General features: G+C 37.2%; 1 long non-coding RNA gene across 3 annotated transcripts; it reads left to right on the top strand.

Moving 5' to 3' along the window:
* Window positions 1-4,555: 4,555 nt before the first annotated feature.
* On the top strand, window positions 4,556-15,304 carry LOC149019043 (uncharacterized). Of its 3 annotated transcripts, none has more exons than XR_016173024.1 (4): window positions 4,556-5,910; window positions 6,737-6,875; window positions 7,759-7,942; window positions 15,232-15,304. It is a non-coding gene; the product is annotated as an uncharacterized LOC149019043 (long non-coding RNA). The 3 variants fall into 3 exon arrangements; XR_016173023.1 differs by lacking the exon at window positions 15,232-15,304 and having other exon boundaries at window positions 4,556-4,652; window positions 5,835-5,910; window positions 7,759-9,383; XR_016173022.1 differs by lacking the exon at window positions 15,232-15,304 and having other exon boundaries at window positions 7,759-9,383.
* Window positions 15,305-24,837: the final 9,533 nt, after the last annotated feature.

Raw genomic sequence — 24,837 nt, 5'->3', positions numbered from 1 at the left:
TGGCCTTCTGTATTTTTGTTCTAAACAATCGTGACACGTCATACTATAAGATTTAACGGTTAGGATTTCTTTTTTTCTTGATGAAGCAACGGTTAGGATTCTTTTATTTTTTTTTTTGGGTAAAGACAACGGTTAGGATTTCAAGTATGAATTTTAGTGCTGTTTTTGTTTTACAAGTTAAACTCCAATCATGGTACCCCATTATAATAATCATATTACATCATAGAAGTGACATTAAGCTCTCTATGAATCCTCTGGAAGCTAACAAGGAAAGTTATCATACTATCATATCATATGATATTATTTTATTTTTTATGAAAACTTGAAACAGTTGTGACATATATTTTGATTGACCAAAATACCCTCATTAAATAGATATATACCTTATCACCAAAATCCAACAGCTACCAAGCGCCAATAGACATGTACACGTAGACATGTACCCACCCTCCATAATAGACTTATACCCTTTCACATGTGGTTTCTATTTACCCCATATCAGTTTCGGCCAATCAGTCCCTTCTTCTGTGCTTCTCTATAAGGAGGAACTAATAGACAATTGTAAAAGTAACAAGATTTATTTAATTAACAAATTTTATTTTATCATCATCAAATCTAACATTACCAATAGTTGCATCAACTAACAATTGTACATGACGACCACTTACATATCCAAACCTTCCCCCAAAACAACACTTACACGCAACTGTACACAACTAGCGAATACATATCCATCCAAAACTCTTTCCACACGGTAGTTTCACACAGGCTAACTCACTGGATTTTGGCCTTCATTCTTTTTAATGAACCGACACCAAGGTCCTCATGATGCTACCCTGTCCCCTCCTCCAACACAGTACTTTTTAACTTGTACCCAAGCCAACTAACAAAGATTGAAACCCAAATAAAATTCCAACAAACACACATCGTCAACCATTTGCACTTTCTCACGACCTAATGGTTGACCACACATCCACCTCTGCCCCATAAGCAAGCCCATCCAAACACAATAAGCAGTGCAGGAAATCAACAACCTATAACCGCACCAACAAGGCTAGATATTGAAGGCTTCGATATTGCAGAAAAGCAAAATCCATCAGTACAACACCCCCAAAGGCTCCAGCAAAGTTCAGAAAGTCATATTAATAGACGGCAAGGTACTGAAACACGAGTCACATACTATAGAGTGACACACATACTAGGCATGTACCCCTACAACACTACTGAAAAACACACCCTATCAACTCTTGTATGGACCACTATCATCTGCTATTTCACAGTGGGTTACAACTCCTGTATGTAGAACCAAAAAAAAAAAACAGAATTATACCAAGCAACTAAAATTCGACAAAATAGTATTATGAAACCTGCTTGACGGTCTAGTGCAAAAGTTCTACTCACTTTCTATCCTCCATGCATTTTTCATATTGATTGATAATATACCTTCTAATTTTTTTCAACTTGCCTAAATCTCTTATTCATTTTCACCACACTTTGAAGTCCTCGTCCAATGATATTATTCTATATTGGGTGTACAAAAAATAACATAAATCAGTAGTTGCACGTAACAATAAGCAATTATCAAATTTAACTACCTCACTTTTGCTTCAGATTGGCCAACATGTGATTTTCTAAACTAAAATTGTCTATTTAGGTTATTCGCTTCAATAGTATCTATGCCAATAGTATGAATAACCAAATGTGAGATTAATGTCTAAAATATAACAAAAACCATCATACACTAGCAATCATAGGGAAGAGTCAAAAAAATAATAAAAAATAGAATGCCCTTCATACCAACCCTTATTGCAAGCTTTTTAGAAGCCTCAAGGACGTGTCGTCATTAGAGAGCCATGAGATAATGATCATAAGTGACGTAAAAATGGACCAGAGAGTATACAATGCACCAACAATGAACCAAGTTGGAGCAATATGAGAAGAAGGGAACAACCCAAAGACATATCAGATATGCAACATCATAATCCATGGCCACTCAGGGAAGACACATCAAGTGCGACATTACTATGGTTGTTATGTCGCCTTGCATTGCCCTTTGCTTTCCCAAATGGAGAAGTCGGTTTGCATAGAAAAATCAGAAGAAAAAAAATGTCAACCCTATGCAATATAAAATGAGATAAGTACAAAAGAAGCAATCTTCAATAGCGAAAATTATGACAACGAAGGTATCAATTAAAAGGGATGACTGCCAAAATTACACCAATTTTAAAGATAGAAGACTAATACCTTCTATTATGAAATGCAAGATTTAATGAGAATAGAAGAAACATGGTATCACCAAGAGCTTACTATTGCCAAAAGCTACAGATCTATGATGCGAACCATTCAATTCTCCTACATGCGAGGCGTCCACTGCGTCAAACGTCATAGATATGTATATAAAAATAGAAGCAACATGATTGCATTACTACTGTTCAGGACAAACAAATCTTTGTGCTGAACTTTACCAAGGGATTGTAGACAATATTTTAGCCTGAGAGACAAGAGGAGAACAAGTACATAAAAGAATTATCCAACCAACACCTTTTATTGGAGACCCAAGAGATATGCAAAAAATGTATTTCTATGCGATGGCCTTGGTACAACAATTTGAAAAGTTAGATCTCTTCATTGCTATCACATGCAACCCTTAATGGAGAGAGATATTAGAAGAATTGCACCCAGGCCAACTTCCACAAGACCAACCGGATCTAACAACAAGGTTTTCATAGCCAAACTACAAAACTTAAAAGATCAAGTCTTCAAGAAATCAGTGTTAGAGAAAGTCGCAGCATATGTTCATGTTATAGAATTCCAAAAAAAGGGGTCAACCACATGCACATATATTAGTGATTCTACAGAAGGATAACAAGCTCACAAGTGTTGATCAATTTGATACAATTGTTGGCAGAGATACCAGAAGAAAGATAGCTACTTAGACTTATACAATAAAGTCATAAAACACATGATGCACGACCCATGTGGAGTTCTAAATAGTAGGAATGCATGTATGAGAAACGGAGTATGCCAAAACCAATATCCCCGCTCTTTCACAGAGCACACAATCCAAGGACGAGACTCATACCCCATATACAGGAGAAGGACTACTGCAACACAAGTGAGGGTATGCAAGCAAATCTTGGATAATAGTTGGGTAGTCGCCTATAATCCATACCTTCTTTCAAGATATGATTGTGACATCAATGAAAAATTTGCTTCGGATTGAAGGCAGTGAAATATCTCTACAAATATGTGTATAAGAGTCATGATAGAATAGCATTCTCAATGATAAATGAGAACGGGGACAACCAAGTGGATGAAATCAACCAATTTAGATATGGAAGATGGGTCTTTGCACAAGAAGTAGTATGACAAATTTTTGAGTTCAACCTAACTGAGATGTATCCTCATGTTATGTACTTGCAATTACATTTACCAAATAAACAAATGGTATAGTATTGGGGAAACAATAACTTACAAAATATTATTCAGTCAGATAACACCGCCAAAACAATGCTTACGGAGTTCTTCAACTTCTTTAATAAAATCTTTAAAGTAGCTAGGCAACTTATCTACAAAAACATATAGGAGCACTATGTAGGAACAAACAAGACAAATGTTGGTCACCAAGGAAGCTATAAGAATCAATTGGTGGTGTCAATTCAGCGAATCATAGAAGGTTAACGATTCTATCTAAGGCTACTCCTAAATCACATCAAAGGCCCCACTTCATTCCACGACCGCTTGTGTGTCAACGACGTAGAATATCATAGCCCAAAGAAGAGGTCTTCTCAAAAGTGATGATCCAATTTCGGAATGTCTCACAAAAGCAACACATTTCTAGGTGTCAAGAGTAATCCAAAAGATTTTTGCACTAATACTGGTGTACTGTGAACTAGCAAATGTTAGGAGGTTATGGGATGAATGCATAGAAGCTATGTTTGAGGACTATAAGAATCAGGATGTCTTGCCTAACCACATGATACTAGCATTCAAAGATATCTGCAACCACCTACAAAGCATGGGCAAAAACATTAAAGACTATGAGCCGTCACAGTTCGAAGACCAAGCTACCGAAGACCAAGCAAAACAAATCAGAGATGAATATGCTATAAAAATACCAGCACAAGAATATCAAGCTGCCCATAAGCTAAACTTTAAACAGAAAGCAGCTTATACATTAATTCTACAATATGTACTTATATAGAGCCCGTCTAGCAACCATAAGATCAAATGGACAAATTGCTTTAGCAGCTGCGACATCGGGAGTAGCTGTTACTATAATGCTATGGGGTAGAACAGCACACTCAAGATTTAAAATGTCCATAAATATTAATAATACAACTATGTGTAGTTTCTCTAAACAAAACAGTACAATAAAGTTATTCGTGAAGCAAAGCTAATTTAGGATCCAATGTTTAACAAAATAATAGTTTTTTTTTTTGTTGTTAACAAAATGATTTTGGCCGTTGGATTAAAATAATTTAAGTGTCGAAAATCGAACGATCAACTAAAAGTAAAAAGAGGGTAAGGAGGGCAAAACAAGGCCGTCATTCTTCGATCGGCAAACTTAAAACCCTAGCTCCTTCATCCAGTGGCAACGAAAAAAATGTATGCACGCTTTCTCGGTGTCCTCCTCCTCCATGAGAATCAAGGTGAGCTTTTTCGTTTTTTTTCGTAGAAACAATTCATCACGATCTTCTTCGTCTTTTCTGTCTCCTCTGCTTTGGTTCCTCCCTTGCATTTTTTTTCCTTCGATATTTTAATTACTTGTCAGATTGTTAAATCTCCGGTGGCTGGCAAAATTTTGTCAGCGCCGGCACTGTATTGGATGAGCTTTGTCTTCTTCTCCTACCCCCTATCGTCTTAACTTATCTCTGCTGCATTTGTTTTGAAAGCCATATGGGTTTACTCGATCATGAAAGTAGAATTTTATAATGATTTCCTGCTTCGAATGTCTTAATCAGCTATAGGGCAATCGAGGCAGTTATGTGTACCAATCTTTATTACATATTTTGATGTGTTTAAGAGTAATAAAGCTTCTTCTGCAACTTGTAATAACTTTATTTGCGATGTGATTAGCTTAAAATGAAAGTGAAAGGTTGGACTCATTTTATCTTACAAACAGAGTTCAATTCATTTTTTTTTGGTATTTTGCAAATTAGGACTGCTCTGGTTAGAAGTTTAGATTCCGCAGTTCCACAGATTTCACTTTTCTTCCATCACAAATTTGGGTTTAGGATCCAGTTTAGTTGCACTTCCAGATTCAAGAATTTGAACATAAATCTGAGATTTCTAAAGGCTGATTATTGGATGCTGAAATCAGTGTTCAGTAATCGACAATTGGTAATAGAATAATTGATTGAATCGGTTAATTTCTGGATATCCTATAAACTTTTGAATTTGAATTCAGAAACCATTTGTAAATTTCCTTCAGATATCGGATCAGATTGAAATTGTGTATTTGCTGAACGGATTTGGATATGAATAGTGGTATATCTGAGCAAATCCAATCTATTTACGCGTTTAATGCCAACTCATTTTGAGTTTCTAAGCTTGATCTACCATTCAATTAATTTTTTTTCTTCAAAGGATACTTGATAACCAGTATTTTCATTTTTTAGCCCATCTTTGCCTGTTTTGCCTAATGGCAGGCTTTGGTTTCTCTCTTTGTTGGTTGCTCTATGAGGTAACTCTGCTTTGTGTTTTCTCTTGTGGATCTGTTAAACTCTGAAGAAATTGAACCACTCGAATGTCACCAGTGAAAGAAATTTAAGCTTAGCTATTGGTTGTGTTTCATTCTTTTAATGTAGCTAACATTGATCGTACTAATGTAGAAAATAGTCAAGCTCCTTTATGTTGGTGCTTAAGAGAGAGTTTCTTTGGAGTGGGTAGTCTCGGCAATTTGTTTTGGTAAGTACCTTTGCATTTCTTAATTTTCTCAATATGATTGTTGATGATTTTTGTTTATGAAGGATTGTTAATTAAGGAATAGAAATATGTTACCCTTGGATTTTCTTATTCTGGGAGTGATAGACATTTTCATGGATTTTAACCTTAAATAACCAAGATCTGCATCAACTGAGGAATAGAAAGATGTTATGTGATAGGCATTTTTGCAGATTTTAACCTTGAATGACTAAAATCTTCATCAATTAAGTAATAGAAAGATGTTGCCCATGGATTTTCTTTACAGTATTCATGGACTACAAAACCCTTATCTTACTCACATCCTTGTCTCAATCTTATCCCATTTGGGGTTGTCAGTTACATGCATCACAAAATCTTATAGACAAAAAACTAATTTCTGTGACCAACAATCTGTCCCAAAGAACGGACATCAAAGGTGGGAAAAATGGAAAATTGCATAATTTACCTCCAATCTTCTATCCAAAGCTGTCCCTTGTATTTACAACTGAAAAGGTAAACCTAGTTCTTTATTTATTGGAATATATCTTCACTGCATTAAAAAGAGTGAATCAATTTAATGATGTTGTAGCTTCTCCAATTGTTATAAACATTAATGTGTAACTAACTAGTTGTGTTAACACCATCTGAAAGTATCTTAAGATAAATTTTTATATATCTAGTTTGAGGACGTATGTAATGAGGTATGAGTATGTTAAATGAAAACCATCGCAATTTTTCTATTTATTATTTTTTAATTTCTATAGCATTTCATCTAATTCTGTTTATACAATTAAGCTATTGATAGTTTAACAATTTTTTTTTTTTCCAGGAAAATATTTATAAAGGTCGTGAGCAAACATTCTATCTACAGGGTGTGGCCTAGGAAATATTTTACCAAATCAGTCAAACTTGAATCTCAGAAATGTTTAAAGCTGAGGACTGCAAGAAGCTAACTGAGATTCAATTTGGTAATAATCTATTGGAATTCTTGAGTTATTTTGATGTTGAGGGTATTCTTGAAAAGTTACTAGATCTTATAAAGTTAGATGAGTTTTGGTCACCAAATAGTGTGCACCATGTGCAACTAATTGGTACAGATTGAGTAAAGCTTTTGATGATGGTGGTGCTCAAAGTTATAGTTGGCTATTCCATCCCTAGCCCCACTCCCGCACGCACAACACCCAACCTTTTGGCCCAACTCCAATCACCCGTTTGCCTTGTACTGGTCCAACCCCAACCCTATAGCTACTGCAGTGTCCCATGTCCACCCTACAACTGCGGTGGCCCACCCCTAAGCCCCAACCCCCTATTCTTGAGCAAGCCCCCTCACCTACTGTGCACCCTTGGTCCTAACCCCCTCCCCTCCACCCCAATCCTTAATGCCAATCTCCACCCACATGTCTAGTCCCAACTCCTAACCCCTAGCCCTCACCCCCACCCCCCCCCCCTTACAGCAACACCCCAACCTCCTTACGCTTATCCCAATCCCTTGATTTACATCCCCACCCCTTGCATGAACACAAACACCGCAACTCCATACCCTTGCCCTAGTCCCTTGACCCACCTCAACACCTATTCTTTAGCCCTAACTCCTTTTTAGCAATATAAACACCCCAACCCTTTTTTAGCAATATAAATTTGTTGAATTTTCATGTCCAAATTGTATTCTTGATGGATTTTTTTCTTCAAATAAACCATCCCAGCATGTTTATCAAGTCTTATGCACATGCTAGTATGTGTGAATTGCAATTTGGCCAAAATCAATTTTTTTGAAAAATTACGAAAATGTCCTTCTTTGGTGCAAAACAGCTCAAGTACTAATCCATTGCAATCTTTTTCTTGTCTTAACAGGTTCATGCTAGAGGAGGGCTGACAGGGGTCGGGTACATGTTCCACGGCCGATAGTTCTAGAGGAGGCTCTTTTCACTACTCCGATGGTCGAATTTTTACACGAGTATTACTTCTAAGACATATCAATCAAGTACGGGCGGTTGGTTATCTTAAATGATTTGGAGGCATTTCGCATAAGAGAGAGGTTGGAGACGATGGATTGGTTGTATTTGTACATTACTAATTATTTAATTTACCTAGACCTTGTTAGGCAATTCTATAGTAACCTGACCTCCCTTTACAAGGTAGACCCACACGACAACACTAGGATTGTCATTGAGTCTATGGTCGGGGGTAGAGAGATCAGTATTCTTGATGTCTCATATGTTTGAGATTCCCGCTGGTGGATTTTGGGCGGCACAGACATCACGGAGGTTCTTCTCCCACATGAGGCTTATGAGATCTATATGACATTATGGGATGATCTCCGCTGCCACAGTCTATGGGGCGGTACTAGGATGCGTCCTTCAGCTAGAGTTATCGCTCGCATTGTCGGGTGAAATATGTGATATCGAAGGTAGGGCACCACAGTAAGGTGTCAGTGATGGAAGCATTGGTCATATATAACATCTTCTCTGGATTTCAGATAGACTTAGCCTACATCATGCAGCTTGTCATGAGTGATCGAGTTGAGTTCCCTGGGGTCAGGAACTTGGCTTTTGGTTGACTCTTGACCCGCATCTTCGAGTACTTTGGTGTTGACTTCAAGGATACTCCGATAATCTATGGTTGAAATATCTGAGAGAACATTGGTTCTTGGTTGACCGAGAAGATGAAGCTTTACCATGCAGCTAGGTTAGAGGATGAGGATGATGATACAGAGGATGATGATACAGAGGATGAGGGTGCTGACGAGGGTGATGATGGGGATGATGATGAGCAGTAGGATGCGGTTCCAGCTCAGGGCCAGGATGATGTCGAGGATCAGGGAGATGAGGATCAGGGTCAGGATGAGATTCCGATACACGAGGAGATTCCTATACCATGCTTCCGCGAGGTTGGAGGTCCATCACATATGACTTCCGAGGCTCCAGGTGTGGCTTCTCATTAGTCATCGATTTCTTCCGCGCTCGAGAGGATAGAGGCTCGATAGGAGAGTTAAGAGGCTGGACAGAGGAGGATTGAGTCCTTTATGTACACCTTGGGAGAGCGATTTGCGCGACTGGAGGAGGAGTTCAGAGTTAGGAGGGATCAAATAGATCATCATAGTCGATGCCTAGATAGATAGTGCTAGGAGTTTTCTTTTTATGCTTTCACAGATGTATTTACTTTCAAACTTGTAAAAATTTTCTAAGTGATTTATGAAGTTCAATTTATTTCACTTGTATTGTATATTATGCTTTTCTTTTATTGTATTATTAATTGTTCAACATTTGCTTATGACTCATAACTCATGACTCGCAACAACCATTACTCTCAACAACAACTCCATGACAACAACTGACTCAAACTCATACAACAACACATAACAAATGACTCACACAGCAACAAATGACTCACAATGACAACTTACTCCCGACAACATCTCACAACAAAAACTTACTCACAAAGACAATTCGTGGCTCGACTCATAACTGTAACCCACAACCACAACCCAAGTACAAGTCATAAATCTTTATTATTGTGCATTATTCAAACTTGGTGTATTATGTTTTATTGATTCAAATTTCTAGTCCAAGTTTTATATTATTCACTTCTAAGAAAGATTTGAGTCATTTATGGATTTATGACTCAAAGATGTTTCATCACTGTGTTCTGTAGTTATAATTGTCTGAAAATTTTGGGCTTTTATACCATTCTGTCACACCCACCTAGCTGGTATCCTATCTGGAATACCCGAGTGTGTGATCCATAGCCCCGAAGATTAAGTTTAGGAACGATCATATCCACTTAGCATAATAATATAATTAAAAGCAAGAATAAATCATTGTATTCAAGTATTTTAATAATAAAAGTCAAGAAATGATCTCAGAAGGATCACAAAAGAATATCAGAGTGCGGAAATAACAATATATCAATCAAAAGAAACTGTAGAGTATAGCAGAAATATACCCCACACACAAACGTGGAAGATAGATCGAAATCTAAAGCAAAACTAACTATTACAATATAAATAAAAGGTCTAGAAAGAACAAAAGGAATCTAATCAGCATCTTCCATCGGCTCTTTTTCTTCTTCACCATAGGGTTGTGCACTTGTAACTTCAGGTATGTGTCTAGCTCATGATCCCATCAGCGAACAAGACGGTGCCGGCTGGCATCAACATGAACCATTAAAGCAATCCAAACCTGTGAACTGGCTACCCCACTGGTCATAACCTTCTTCAGAGACTTCCAGAGCTGCACCATATGAGGAAGGGTCCTTCGTACCGTAGCACGGGTTCTCTTCCGAACCTGCAAAGTCATCTAAAAACAAGTCCCCCGAAGGCTAAGCTCAAAAAGAACTTAGCAAGTATATCCAATCACAATACACATTTTCACACACAATCCAAGGCAGACATAAATACAATGATATGAAACAATATATGCAAGTATGCTTCTAACTCTATATATTTATGCTAGTGTCTATTGGCAGACACGCTTTAAGTCATAGCACTATACTCCTCTGGGTGGGTCATCAAATCACTCTCCCTCAGCCTTCCCCGCATTTTGGGTTCTCTGTTTGGTAAATGGGTCCTAAAACCTTCCCGGACATCTTTGGCCAGGGTTTAGGTCAATACTCTCTCATATCACCATTTGGCCTGAGTATTGGCGCGTGTATAAGGATAATCTTAGCCCAACGCAAGTCATCTACTGAGTCACATCTACTCAGAGTTAGATACGTTAATTCCTCGCTTCCCGCAATCCTCTCATGTACCTTTCCCACTAGAGTCACCGTCTCCTTCTCGGCTACGTAGACTCTTAACCCTATTGGTCTTCCACACATAGTAAAAGGGAAGCTCTCGTGTCCTCTCATGCTTCCTGCAATCTCGAGCACACACGAGCCCAAGTCCACTACATGCAACCCTACCAATGAATGATCCCCACAATGTGATTCATGTCCTCTCACGGGTTGGTTAACGGTCTGAGCGCCCACAAATCCCCATTACTACCAGGGATCACTCGGTCTCAATTCCCCTTCCGATAGGGTCAGATATGACAAGTGTTTCCTAGCAAAACACTTCTAGACATGTCTTAGGTATGTCAACCAGTAGTTAGCGAAAGAGTCAATGGGCACCATAGGAAAGCGTCCCATACCTCCTCCACTAGTGTCCAAAGACAGAAACGCCAAAATGGCATTTCCCATTCCAGAACTACAACCTAGACATTCACATCATATCATGATTCCATACATATCACATTCACATTCAAATTCACATTCACATCGTAGTCCAAATCACATTCACATTATTAAATCATCAATTCTAATATGTAAATCACAATATAAACATGCTACTGTAGTTATAGAAGCAATACAATGCTAAGAAAGTAAAACAACAGTAGTTAAGTCATGCATACAAGTCATATCATAACAAGGTACGTAAATATGCAAATTATGAGTAGAATACTCACCTCGTAATCCGAAATTATAACATTCAAATAAGAGATCAGAGATCAATTTCAAAATCACTTATACAAGTTTGAGAAAACATTTATAGACCATAAGAAGTAATCGAAACGGAGGCAAAACAGTGAAAAGTTGCTGTCAGCAGCCCTTTGGTTGATGCATTGGTCGATGGGATCGACCAAGGCATTGACCAAGTAGATACAATACGGACAGAGAATACTAAATTGGTCATAACTTCTTCGTTTGAAGTCCGATTACTCCGAAATTCGAAGGGGAGATCCACATAAACATACTAAGACTATCTATGAAGGTTGAATCATCTAAAAGGGTCAAAAGAATAGAATTCTAACAAAACTCATAATAGGCTAAAACCATGGATTATCAAGGAAATGCTAGAATGGCTAGAATGAATGGGGATTCATTCAAAGATATAGAATATAGTAGATCAGTATAAGAAAACTAATAAATGACAAGTTTAATATTGATTATAATAGAAAATTATAGTAAGAATAGATCATGCTATCAAAATTAACTCAAAATCATGAAGAATCACCATATGCCTTCAAGGAATGCATAGAGTGAATGGGATTCACTCTAAGACAAAGGAGATCAGAGATTGGGTCATTACAGTAGTGTAATACCTTCCTCATAATCAAAACAATAAGAGAGAACAGTAGAAGAGAAGAGATTAGAGAAGAAAGAGGTAGAATACCCACCTTGAATGAGAGAATCAAATTAGAAACTTGGTTGAATGCTTGGGGATCTTCCTTGGCTTGAGGATGAGGCTCTAGGGTTCTTCTCACGTTCTCCAGTAGTTTAGAAGCCAAACAATTAGGTTTAACACGAGGTTGCAATATATAGGGGATCCAAAATCCTGAACTTCCAAAAATAATATATTCTGCTTTCCAAAAATAACATACTCTGCTTTTCCAAATGCTACATTTATGCTAGAGTTGGATTTTTTTCTTCTTTCTCTTAAACAAATTTATTCACTTGCTCTTTTTCTCCAAGGAGAAGGCCTGCAATGATAAGAGAACCTCCCTCAACCTCTTCTTAACTTCTGCATCCACTAAATTACCTACCTTGGGTAAAATGGAATGGGAGGGAAAGCAAATAACATAGTCACATCTCAGTCAAGCTAATTGCTTTCTCAGAAATTAAGGGCTGAATTTTAGATCCTGTTGCTGTCAGACACTTGCATCTCAATGAAACAGTGAATAAAAGTAATAGCATAGCGAGCAGTATTAATGGCTCAACTAAACATCTAATTAGTGTTGCTATCACCTGATAATTTGCAAAGCTACACAACGAAACAATGTCCGAGAGAATTGTTGGCAAAGCTATACAAAGCTATAAAAATGCCAAAAAGCACCCAAGCACCAGAGGAGATTTATGTGGTTCAGCAGCAAGCTATGCTTTTGGTTGGGAAGCGAGATGGTTTTCACTAGAAAGATGAGAAGAACAGAGCATAGTTTTAATTTGTTTTCTTTCTACCTTTTTTTAACAGCGATCCCAATGGAGCAAATTACACATATTTCTTTGATGGACATTGGAGTTTTTGTTTAGTAGAGAATGGGAATAGTCTTATTTTGAAAGCAAGAAAACCTTCTGGAAAGTCAGAACTACATGCCTCTGTGGCTCTGTACATACGCTTGTAGCAGCAGGCAGCTGATGCTCTTGCCGCAAAAGAAACAAAAAAAATAAAGAAACAAGAACAAAGGAGAACTGAGAAGATGAAGAGCAGTCGAGCAAATCGCCGCTGCTTGCTCACTGGAGTAGCCAAGAAGATGAAGAGACAGTGAGCAGTGAAACCAAAAAGGGCGAAATAAAACCCTGATTTCGTGAAATAGAGAGTGAGATGTGAGAAAGAGAAGAAGAGAAACCTAAGGTGTTAAGAATTAGGTTAAGGTTCATTTAATATACTAACTTATTTTATCTTAATGGGTTAAACGGGCTGTGTTTTGGTTTCAGGCTGATTCGGGCCAAGCAGTTCGAGCTAGCAGGCCGCACACGGGTTGGCCCGGATCAGCCCAACCGTTCGGGCTGAGGCTGCTCAGCCCAATCACGCCCATTAAGGTTCGGTTTGGGGCTATAATGGGCTGGGTTGTAAATTGACACCCCTACTTGGCTGGAGTCCAAGAGGTGCTCCATTGCGGTGTGTACAACTTCCTCTGGTGACATCTCAATCCCTTAAAATGTGAATTTGTTTCTTGCTATCCAAAGACCCAACAAATGTAGGCTGCTGTGCTAGAGATTCTCTGTCTTTCCTTCTTATCTGCTGCCACTTTGTTCCAAGCTTCAATAAAACAAGGGAAGTAGACATCAGTAGTAGGTGCAGCAAAACCCAGTTTCAGAAAAACCAGACTGCCCTGGCCATACAACACTCAAAGTAAAATGTGTACTACAGTTCCCTCTTTACATCCACATATAGGGGATTTTTGCCCTTCTTATATCTTGAATCTAAAAGACAACCTTACTACTGCAATCCCTTTGCCCCTGTTTTTTACCCTGAAAAAAATTTCCTTTGCCCGTTATTTAAGTCAGCAGCACTATTAGTTAACCTATTGATCTAATGTATTTTCTGGATACACATTCAATTTCTTAGGTCCTGTAGTCCAGTTAATTATTGCTTCTGTTAAGCACTTGATCCCTGGTCATGAATTTTAATCATAATACACAAATTACTGGAATATTTTTTTTCCTCTGGAACTGCAGGCTGTCTTTGATTCTTCAAACTGAGTCTATTTCATGTCTGTACACGGCCATACTTGTAAAAGTTTAATTTTGTGTTCTTAGTCTAAATTTAAGGATCCTTAGTTCTCAGGAATCATAAGTTGCAGGCTTAGGGTTAACTGAGTAGCACTCTTATCAAGACTTTGAAGACAATCTAGGTTTATGTTTAATTAACAAAGTTCTACGTGCTGAAATTAAGAAAAAGGGTTTATGCAGGTGCTTTAAATCTGAGACTAAACTCTGATCGAGTTTGATTTGTATGTTGGGATATGAAATGGGGGAAGTTTCAACTAATACAGAGAAATCTAGAACCAATTGATACCCAACAGCTGCAGCTGTCAAACAGATCACAGGTGCAATATATGTTGTTGGTGCCGTAGCAGCAATCAAACAAGGAAGAGGGAGAAACCTACTTCAGTATTTAGGGGAATCTCACCTCAAAGGATCAGCTTTAGTGTTGTTGGCTTCTAACTTAGACCAACTCATGCAGCTTCATGTGTAGAGCTAACTCAATTTTATTTCAAATCCATAGGAAGGGTTGAAGTATTCAAGGGGCTTTCACATTCCAAATTGCTCTCCAAACAGATTTGTAGATTTGGAGTTGTTGAAGTTCAGCTCCTCTAGGTGGTTCTCTTTTGATATCTGCCATGTCACAGAGAAGTTGATATGCTGTTTTTGAAGACCAGACCCCATTGGTTGCTATGGTGGTCTTCTTTATAAGCTAGGCTGATATGTACAATAGCCTTTGCATCCTCCTCATGGAAACTCTTGTATGAGATTACTCTTGAGATATTGGATCAGATTCAAATGGTGTATTTGGTAAATGGATTCAGATATTGATGGTGGTATATCTGAGCAAATCCGATCTGTTTACAGGTTTAGTGCCAACTCATAGTGAGTTTCAGGGCTTGATCTACAATTAAGTTAATTTTTTCAAAGGATATTGCAGTAAAGAAGTGTTTTCCTGATGGCAAGCTTGGCTCCTATCTCTGTTGGTTGCTCTGTGAGCTAACTCTGCTTTGTGTTTTCTCTCATGGATTGGTAAACTCTGAAGAAATTTAACCATATGAATGCCACCAGTGAAAGAAATTTAAACTTAGGTATTGATTGTGTTTCATTCTTTGGATGTAGCTAACACTGATCTTACTACTGCAGAAAATAGTCAAGCTCCTTTATGTTGGTGCTTAGTCGAGAGTTTCTTTGGAGTGGGTAGTCTTGGCAATTTGTTATGGTAAGTACCTTTGCATTCCTTAATTTTCTGAATATGATTTTTGTTTATGAAGATTGTTGATTAAGGAATAGAAAGACTTTACCTTGGATTTTCTTAACCTGGGAGTGAACAGACATTTTTGCACATTTTAACCTTGAATAACCAAAATCTTCATTCATTAAGTATAATAGAAAGATGTCACCCTTGAATTTTTTTTGCTCAGTTCATGGACTGCAAAACTCTTCTCTTGCTTGCATCCTTGTTTAAATCTTCTCTAGTTTGGGGTTGTCAAATTACATGCATCCCAAAAATCTTGCTGACACAAATACTAATTCCTATGACCAACATTCTATCCCCAAAGAGCCAACATCATGTGTAGGAAAAACGAGAAACTGTATAATTTACCTCTGATCTTCAATCCACAGCTGTTCCTTGCATTTACATACTCAAAAGCTAAACCAACTTATTTTTTTTATTGGAATATATCTTCTCTACATTAAAAAGGTTAATTTAATGATTTGGTAGCTTCGCCAATTGTTATGAACATCAATATGTGTAACTAACTAATTGTGTTTTCACCATCTAGTAATATCTTAAGATAAGTTTCTGAATATCTAGTTAAAACATATCTTAAAAATGACTTTTTTAATGTCTAGTTTGAGGTTTGTTGTGAAAGTAATAGTATTAATTGAAAGGCATTGCAGTTTTTCTTTTTATTATTTTATATAGCAATTCATCTGATTCTGTATATACAATTCAGTTATAATTGATGGTTTAACAAATTTTTTTTCCCCTTTCAGGAAACTGTTTTTGAAAGCTGTGAGCAAGCATTCTATCTTCGGGTGGATGTAGCCTTAGAAATATTTTTCCCCAATATGTTAAACTTGAATCTTAGGAATGCTATAAGCGAAGGACTGCAAGAAGTCATCTAAGATTCAAGCTGGAAAATCCATTGGAATCTTTGAGTTACTTAAATGTTAGGGTGTGTATATCCTTGGTTAGGTTGCTGGATCTTACTAGATAATATGAAGTTAGATGAATCGTTGTCACCAAATGTGTGCACTGTGTGGAACCAGTTGGTATAAACTCTTGATTGATGATAATGTTCAAAGTTGTTGCTGGTTTTTTCATGTCAGATTTTTTTATGGTGCTTCTTGTCTCTGTCTCAAATGAATCTGACATTTTCTGAGAACCGCTTCTAAGATCCAACTAAGTTCTTCTATGAAGAGCATTCAAGAAAAGTACACATCAACTATAGATTTGAATGGATTTGCCATTATTTATTTATTTATTTTTGTTATATAGACTTCAAATCTGTTAGATAATTTTTATCTTCCACTTGCAAACCTTTTTTCCCTTTTTTTTTTTTTGGGGTTCTTGGGCATCTATGAAAGCTTTTGGCCCTTGAGCAACATGCTGTTACAGGTACATGATGCTGCTACAATTTATTAATACTTCACTCTTAACTAATATTGCCACCCTGATCACGCTCCATCCCTCCCTCACTCAGAACACCTCTTGTTGGCCTAACCCCAATCACCTGCCCCTACTGAACCACCTCAATCACCCCCATCTCCAGACACCACCCCACCACAACACTCATCTTATTGGCCCCACCCCAATCACCAACCACCCCGAGCTGGTCCAACCCCAACCTTGCAGCTACTGCAGTGCCCCATCTTTAGCCTGCAACTGCAACCCTAACTCCCAGGGCTCCCTCTCCTACTGCACTACCCCACCCCCAGTTCTAACCCCCTAGTTTGTAGGACTGCCCCAACCCTATTCACCACACCACCACCTTCATCTCAATCCTTAAAACCAACGTCCATATCCAGTCCCAACCCCCAGCCCTTAACCGTCATCCTCACCACCAACCCCTTCCAACAACACCACAATCCCCTTGCGCCTATCCCAATCCCCTGACCCACCTTAACCCTTCATGTATAGCCCCAACCCCTGCATCAACACAACGCCCCAGCCACCTGCCGTTAGCCTAACCCCTTGGCCCACCTCATCCCCTGTTGCATAGCCCTAATCCTCTTGTAGCAATAGAAACACCCCAACCCTCTTTTTTCTCTACCCCAAACCTGAGCCACCTCATCCCCCTTGTTCAACCCCAACCCCCTTGCAGCAACACCACCTTAACCGGAGCACCACCCACACAACCAACCTCTTGATTCAACACCTTTATCCCCAATCCCAAAACCACTCTTGAAGCAACAGCACCAAACCCAACATTAACCAAATCTGATTCCATTTGACAAGATGTCAACTTCAAGTATCAATGAGACAAGGTTCAACTACATAAAGTTTGCCAACCTTCTGTGCAAGTGTAAAAAGAGTGCAATTGTTAGAATTTCAGAGTCATCATCACCTAATAGGCTACATCGATGCTATAAATGAGTAGCCACATGGATATTGGTTCTTCATAAAGTGTGAATTATTAGGACAAGTTAATGCAGTTGATGTGTATGGATCTGGCAATCCTCCTTTTGTTTTGGGCACAGAGCAAGAAGAAGACATATTGAAGGAAGACATGAAACTTCAATGAAACAACTTTGAGAAGGATGTAATCTTACTGAAGAATGTTGTGATCTATGGCAGCGCTAGTACCCCTCTCCTATTAGGTCCCTAATCTTCACCCCATTACCTTCTCTTTCCCTCCTATTTGGATCGCATATTAGCCTGCATCCCATCCCCACCCGTAATTCCATTTAAAGCTGAAAACCTTAAGACTTCTCTGTACTTCATTTTCTTCAATAAGATTATTCAATTCTTCTTCAACCTCTAGACCTAAATCCTAGTTCAACACAAACCCCTTAACCATACTCCAAACCTACTTAGGATTAGCATCTCCCATATCTACTCTACTTTGCCTTTCAAATCCTAACCTCACCTCAGTTGCCTTCCCTAAAGAGTCACACTTCAAGTGGAAACTTTCAACTAAACTAAACTTAAAACCATTAGGATCATATGAAATACAAAATATCAACAACAGGTCCCATTCCTGAACCGAAACCCTACACCCTAATTATTAAATCCAGATCTGAAATTATATTACAGCAAGGTTTTAAGTTTAAAACCCTCAAGCACTTAACCCTAAGCCTGGCTGAATTCTCCTAGGCCTTTACCTAACCCTTATGAACCCTAAAACCGTCCCAAACATCGCATAGTATTAGACTTGTTTGCTAGAAGATTCTGGGCAATTGTTAATTTTAGGAAAATCCTTAAAATTGGATTTCACATCATTACTTGGATTTTGCGTGAGTGTAAATTTTAATCATGTAATGCATATTGGAAAAAAAAATGATATTGATTTTGCATTCATGCTTCCTACATAAATAGAGCAAGTCTTTTATGTAAAGGATCCAATGAAACAAGATAGGTTAATAGCAATAGTTTTTGGGTCTTCTAGTAGGTAAGTGATTTCCGGTAGAGAATGGTGATTTCCGGCAGGGACAAGCCATCACATCGTTGATTACGGAGTCGGTGATGGGTGGTTTTTAGTATGCAAACATTAGGGGGGGGGTGGGGCCCGCCCCCCCCCCGCCCCCCCCCTAGTTGGGTATATGAGGTGATTTAAAAAAATTGATATTAAGATGTCACTGTGCTAATTTTATTTTGGGCTTAACTAGGATTAATTGAATGTGTTATGTGTGAGTACTTGGGCTCTTTTTGGCATCAATTTTCATTCTCATTTATTTCAATTTACAAAATTTATCAAAAAAATCATTTTTGATAACAAAATGAAAACTTGTTTGGTAATTACAAACATAACTGCTTATGAAATGAAAAATAAGCTTGGTAATTAAATTTTTATAAATAAATTTGTATCATTTTTTATGAGGTCGTGGGTGAAGCGGATACGCAGGTGCTAAAGTTACACGTGTTCTCAAAAGTAAGGGATGGTTGAGATGTATCGATGGGTTTTTATATTAAAAAGTTTAAATGATTGCCAATGGAGGGTTAGTGGAGTGGTTGTGAACCTCACCTCTTAGTGGAGAGGTTGTGGGTTCAACCCTTGTTTGTGACATATGTAATATCCCCATCCCCAATTTCTCTATGTATAAAGCGCATTTGTTACAAAAAAAAAAAAAAAAACCCCCCGAAATTTGCCGAATTTACAAAATCTAGCCCAAAATTCTCTGATAAAAAATCTCAAAACTTCGATCAAATGAAATCCTAAACTTCAAAGTCATCCTTCCTTGCAATGGTATCTTTGGATCTTCTTCGAAGTTGCTGTTCTCACAACTTCTTGTTTGCTTTGCCTTCAAAAAGATTAAAACATAATCGGAGAAGAAGGATCGAAACACTAAGAAAACGTAATTTCTTGTTTAGAGAAAGGGATCTTAGTTGTAGCTATTGCAGAGTGATTGCAGCAAAGATTGATGTGGCATCGAAAATTAAGGACATTAGGGTTGTAGCATTGTAAGATATTTTGAAGCTACAACTACAGGGACGACAATGGGAGTTAGCAACAGGGTAGCTGAATTTAGGGGAGAAGAGGTAGCAGGATAGAGGCCATTTGTCACATCTCACTTAGCCGGTATCGGATCCAACCAAATACACTTGGAAGTGACCTACAACCACAAAATTAGGTTTATCGTAAATCATATCTAATCCACGTAATAACATAATCATGAGCAAGAATAAGTAATAAGTTCAATTTAATTAAAATAAAATGTCACAAAAGTAATCCTAGGAGTCTCAAAACTGAAAGGGATGTCAAAACTCACAATGTCTACTTCATCTAGGAGTTCTTAATTAAATGATAAATGGCAAATTCAAAGGACTTAAATCTCTATAAGTGACACTCTTCCTAAGCGAAGGGTTGAGTACCGTATGAACAGTCCAAACATACAAATGTGTCACCGAGTATGTCGTCATTCCCATAATCTTGTAGTTCGTAGTCATCAGTCAACTTCTCATAATCTTGAAGCACCGAGGCATTGTGTCTTGCAACACAATCTAAAAATAATATTTTCACAAGGGGTGAGTTCTTCAGAACTCAACGAGATCATTAACAACATATGTCCACATATTTAACTCACAATAGCATAAACGAAGTACGATGCAATGCAAAGGTGCTCCTAGGACTATAACCATGTTGGTTTATGACTAGTTTGACACACACTAAGGAACCACCATCAATATCCTCCAAGTAGTCTCACAAAGACCTTTTACAGAATTTCACCAATCTTGAGTGTCCCGATTGAAGTATAGGGATAATAGCCCAATCAACGACCATGCCTTGGGTTTAGGGCCACACTCTTTCACTACGATCATTGGTATGAGAACTGGCACGTGTTGGAAAAATACCTAGTTCAATTCATAAGTCATCTATATCAACATATTACACAACGTCCAAATACCTTCCCTCATGCATCTCGCACTCTTGGTCCAGTATCCTTCCAAGTATAGGAAATGTCATTTCTTCACAGGATGGCTATCAACTGTCGGATACACACCCATAAACCTATTGGTCGTTCAACATATAACGAGGAGGATGCTCTTGTAGTCTCACCGATCTTGGGTGCCCACAAACCTTACACCTATCACATGTAACTCTACCAATGAATGACCCACATGGTACGACTGTGTCTCCTTTCAGAGTCTCATTGGTCTTAGGCACCCACCAACCCATAGCGTGGCCACGGATCACTCGACCTTAATTTCCATGCCGACAAAGTCGTAGTATGTTTGAGGGTATTCCTAACCAAATGCAACTCGACACTTAAAATATGTAGCAAAATCTACAATGGTCGTTCTAAAGCTCCAAGGCCAATGGTCAATGCCACAACCTTAGGTCAAAATCCAAGATAACAATAGCAAACCAATTCTGAAATCATATCATCATCATATCATCATCATAAATTGATTATGAAGCATAAAAAAATAAATCATGATTCCACATAATCCATAATTTTCCCATGCACATATGCTTAAGAAAAACATGTTAACAACGGTATAAATGGACATCATGGAAATTATGAAAATAATGATTCAAATACATGCAAACATGAGGTTGAATCTCTCACCTGATAAGTAAACCTCTCAATGAATGAACTGTTTTGGGCGACCTCCACACAAGTGCTCTAATAACAACTTGCTGTGAACTGCGCGGCATCGGCTTTGATATCTTGCTTCCGACGAGTTCTAGCTCATTTGAGGGTCCCAAAACATGCACAAACATTTCCAACAACTCTAGATCAGAATACCAACTCGGATCTAGCAAATCATGAATCTTAATCTATTTTAGAGATCTTTTTATCATAAAATTTAAGCAACTAGGATGAATGGAGAATCATCCACATCACTCGATCCAATTAAGAATAAGGTTTCTTTGATTTAATCCAACCCTCAACATTGATTTTCTTCAACTAAATGAACAAGAATAAAGAAAGCAAAGGTTGAGAATGAGTCATTACCTTTAATCTGGCTAAACTATATTTGAATGGTAGATCATAACGGACATGCAACCTTTTCCTTCTCCGACACGAACTCTTTGACAAGTGCTAGGGCTCTATAATAGCTAAATAATAAAATAATTCGTTTTAAGGTGACTACACCTTAAATAGGGTGTTTAGAAGTTAAAAACCTTACATTGCCCCTATATTGTTTTCAAACTCCAGTAGGGGCTCGCTTGGGCCAAACTCCCCCACTCGACCTCCTCCTCTGAATTCTCACAGCGGTGGGGTCTTTTGGGCTGGTTTGTTTGCGACATTAATACAACCTTAAACACTATATTAAATGCTTTTACCTAGACTAGAGTATCTTCCAACTCTATCTTCTATGAGTTATTGATCCACCTTCCTAGTCCATCCATAAAATTCAGCAAGGTGTCAGATCCTTCATCAACATCATTCATATTCATAGATTCTGATCCTAATCCAATGGCCTCTATCTAGATGGCTCACAACTATCTTCGACTTGCATGTCAAGTTGTTGGACCTGTAAGTAAAATTTCGGGTTAGGATCCTAGGGATTTCACATTCGTAGTAATTGGTAGGGATCCTAGTTGATTTCCTTTGCAAAATTTGGGCAGCCTTTATCGGACCTAAAAGAAGTTTCTCTTTGACTTTTTCAAATCATAACTCACGTATAGGAAAATGGGAGAAACTACACAAATCTTGGTTGTTTAAAAGCATATTCCATTTGACATACTTTTCTTTAGTATTACTTCAATTGAGAAACACTTTTATGTAAAATTATGATAGTTTATATAATCACAAATAGAAAACCTTAAAATTATTGGTAAGTTCAATGCCTCATAATTAGGAGGTCAAAGGTTTGAATTTTCTTGGGCTAGGGATGAAAGTCTACCTTATATTTTATATTACATGTAAAAAGCAATCTCCCATAAGAAAACCTTAAATTAAAATAACAAAAAAATTAAATTAGGGCCTATTTGGTTACATGAATCCAGAGATTTGAAACCGTTAGATTCATAAATGCGAGATTTATACTCGTTTGGTTGTGAAAATCTCTAGATATTCATATTTTTACACTAAAAACGTGAATATGTAGATTTATGGGTATGTGGTGAAATCTAGAGATTTCATCCCTACTATAAAAACACTTAAACGTTTGTGCGTTCAAAAAAATTATAGAGAAATTCACAAATTTTATTCCGCATATTCGGTTGACCAAACAGTTAATTTTATAAATTTTGACTCCATAGACTTGAAATCTCTAGATATTTGAACTCTCCAGACTCATGTAACCAAATAGGACCTTAGAAAATTAGATCCACAAAAAAAGAAAAGAAAAAACTACTTAAGCCATGTGTATTATGTGGTTGTCGTGTTGACAATGCATGATTGGTAGAGGAGTAGAGGTCCATATTTCTCAGTGAAGAGGCACGCAAGTTGGCTCAGATGAACCTCCTCTTCCAAAAAGAAAGTAAAAGGTTTCTAATTCCTCCAAAAGATACAAAAAGAATCCTGATGATATAACATTTATTTATTTACCTATTTATCTTTTTCGCTGGCAGCGTGGCAACATGGTACCACACACATGGCTCAAGTCTCCAAATCTCTTAAGCTATCTCTAAACGAAAAACCCTGGTTTGAATGTGAGAGGGTTAAAGAAATAAATTACATGCATGTACATTGTACACTTATTGTGTTTGTAAACTCTTATGTTTTTTCGTTTGCCCCGCGGGTTTGGGGGGGGAGTCTCACACGGGTTTTGCATCCCGGATTCGACAACCTGCTGGCGCCCCTGGCCCCCCGTGGCCTTGTTACATTCTGAAAATTTATTGTATTATATTTACAGTTATTATGTTTTAATTTATATATCAGATACATTTTTATGTACATTTTTTATGTTTTAATTTATATATCAAATACATCCTTATTGCTAAAATAATGAGGTCAACACCAGTTTTTTCGTAAAATTCAACTACACTCCTTTGCCTTAAAACTAGTTTAAAAAGGAAAAAGAAAGAAAGAAAATGAAAAAAAATTAAAAAAATTAAAAAAAAAAACAAGAAGGGAGAGTGAAGGACAATTGGACAACCATTTTTTTCTTCATTATGATAAGATACAACAACAAGGGTAAGTATGTCTTTTCCTTTTTAACAAAGCAGTAATGAATATTAATGATACATTAATGAGAATTCAGGGAGTGTAAACATAATAGTTTGTAATTTCACGAGCAGTATTATTTAATTGGCTAGAGTAACTATAGCACTCATAACCATATGGTTAGCACCTTCTTATGCTCTTGGGGATTTGGCATATAGAGTTCAATAGATGTTCGACGTATAATAGTATAAGACTTATAAAAATAAGAAATAAATTAGATTATGTTTAAATTAAAGAAGATATATCAAAGACAAAAATAGAAAATTAGGATAAGATGAATGAAATTTTTATATTGAATTGTGTGCATTAAATATTTATATTATAAGTATTATCTTTTCTAATATGAAAAGATCACAGTCTACAGAAGAATACAATATATGATTCTTGCATACAATAAGATGTCTTTGATATATGGTGATAGATTATTGTTCTAATAAAAGCTACATAGAATGAAAATATTGATTGCCAATGTGAATTTGAATCGCTAAAATTGTACACTGAAGTGGTTGAAATATTCAATTAAAAATTACATTTTTTTATATTATCTCTTTGTGTGATGCATTATCAATATAATTTAGAGAAGGAAATTCTCAACCTGCATGGCCGGATGCTTGACATGTGTCTTATTTCAAAGCATGATATTTTTTTCATAAATTATTTAAAATAAAAATTAAGATCATTAATTATTGTTTACTTAAAAGAGAAAGAATGTTGCTTTGAAATTGAACACATGTTAAATATTCAACCATGAGGACGGGATATGTTCATGAAAACTCTTAAAAAAATTTTAAAAATTAAAAAGAAGATGGAAACGTAGAACTAGAAAGCAAAATATAGACAATGTAAGTCCGGATTCACATTCTTTACAATTCTCAGCCCCTACAATTCCATGTAATTCAAATTTAGGATTGTGACACTTGACAGTTAATTATCCAAGGGCTTGTTTGGTTACATGAATTTGGA

The sequence above is a fragment of the Hakea prostrata genome, chromosome 4 (assembly GCF_041222555.1).
Source record: "Hakea prostrata isolate BN-2017 chromosome 4, UWA_Hpros_2, whole genome shotgun sequence".
NCBI classification, from domain to species: domain Eukaryota; kingdom Viridiplantae; phylum Streptophyta; class Magnoliopsida; order Proteales; family Proteaceae; genus Hakea; species Hakea prostrata.
The sequence above is the reverse complement of the archived record's forward strand: the minus strand, read 5'-3'. Positions and strand labels throughout refer to the sequence as shown.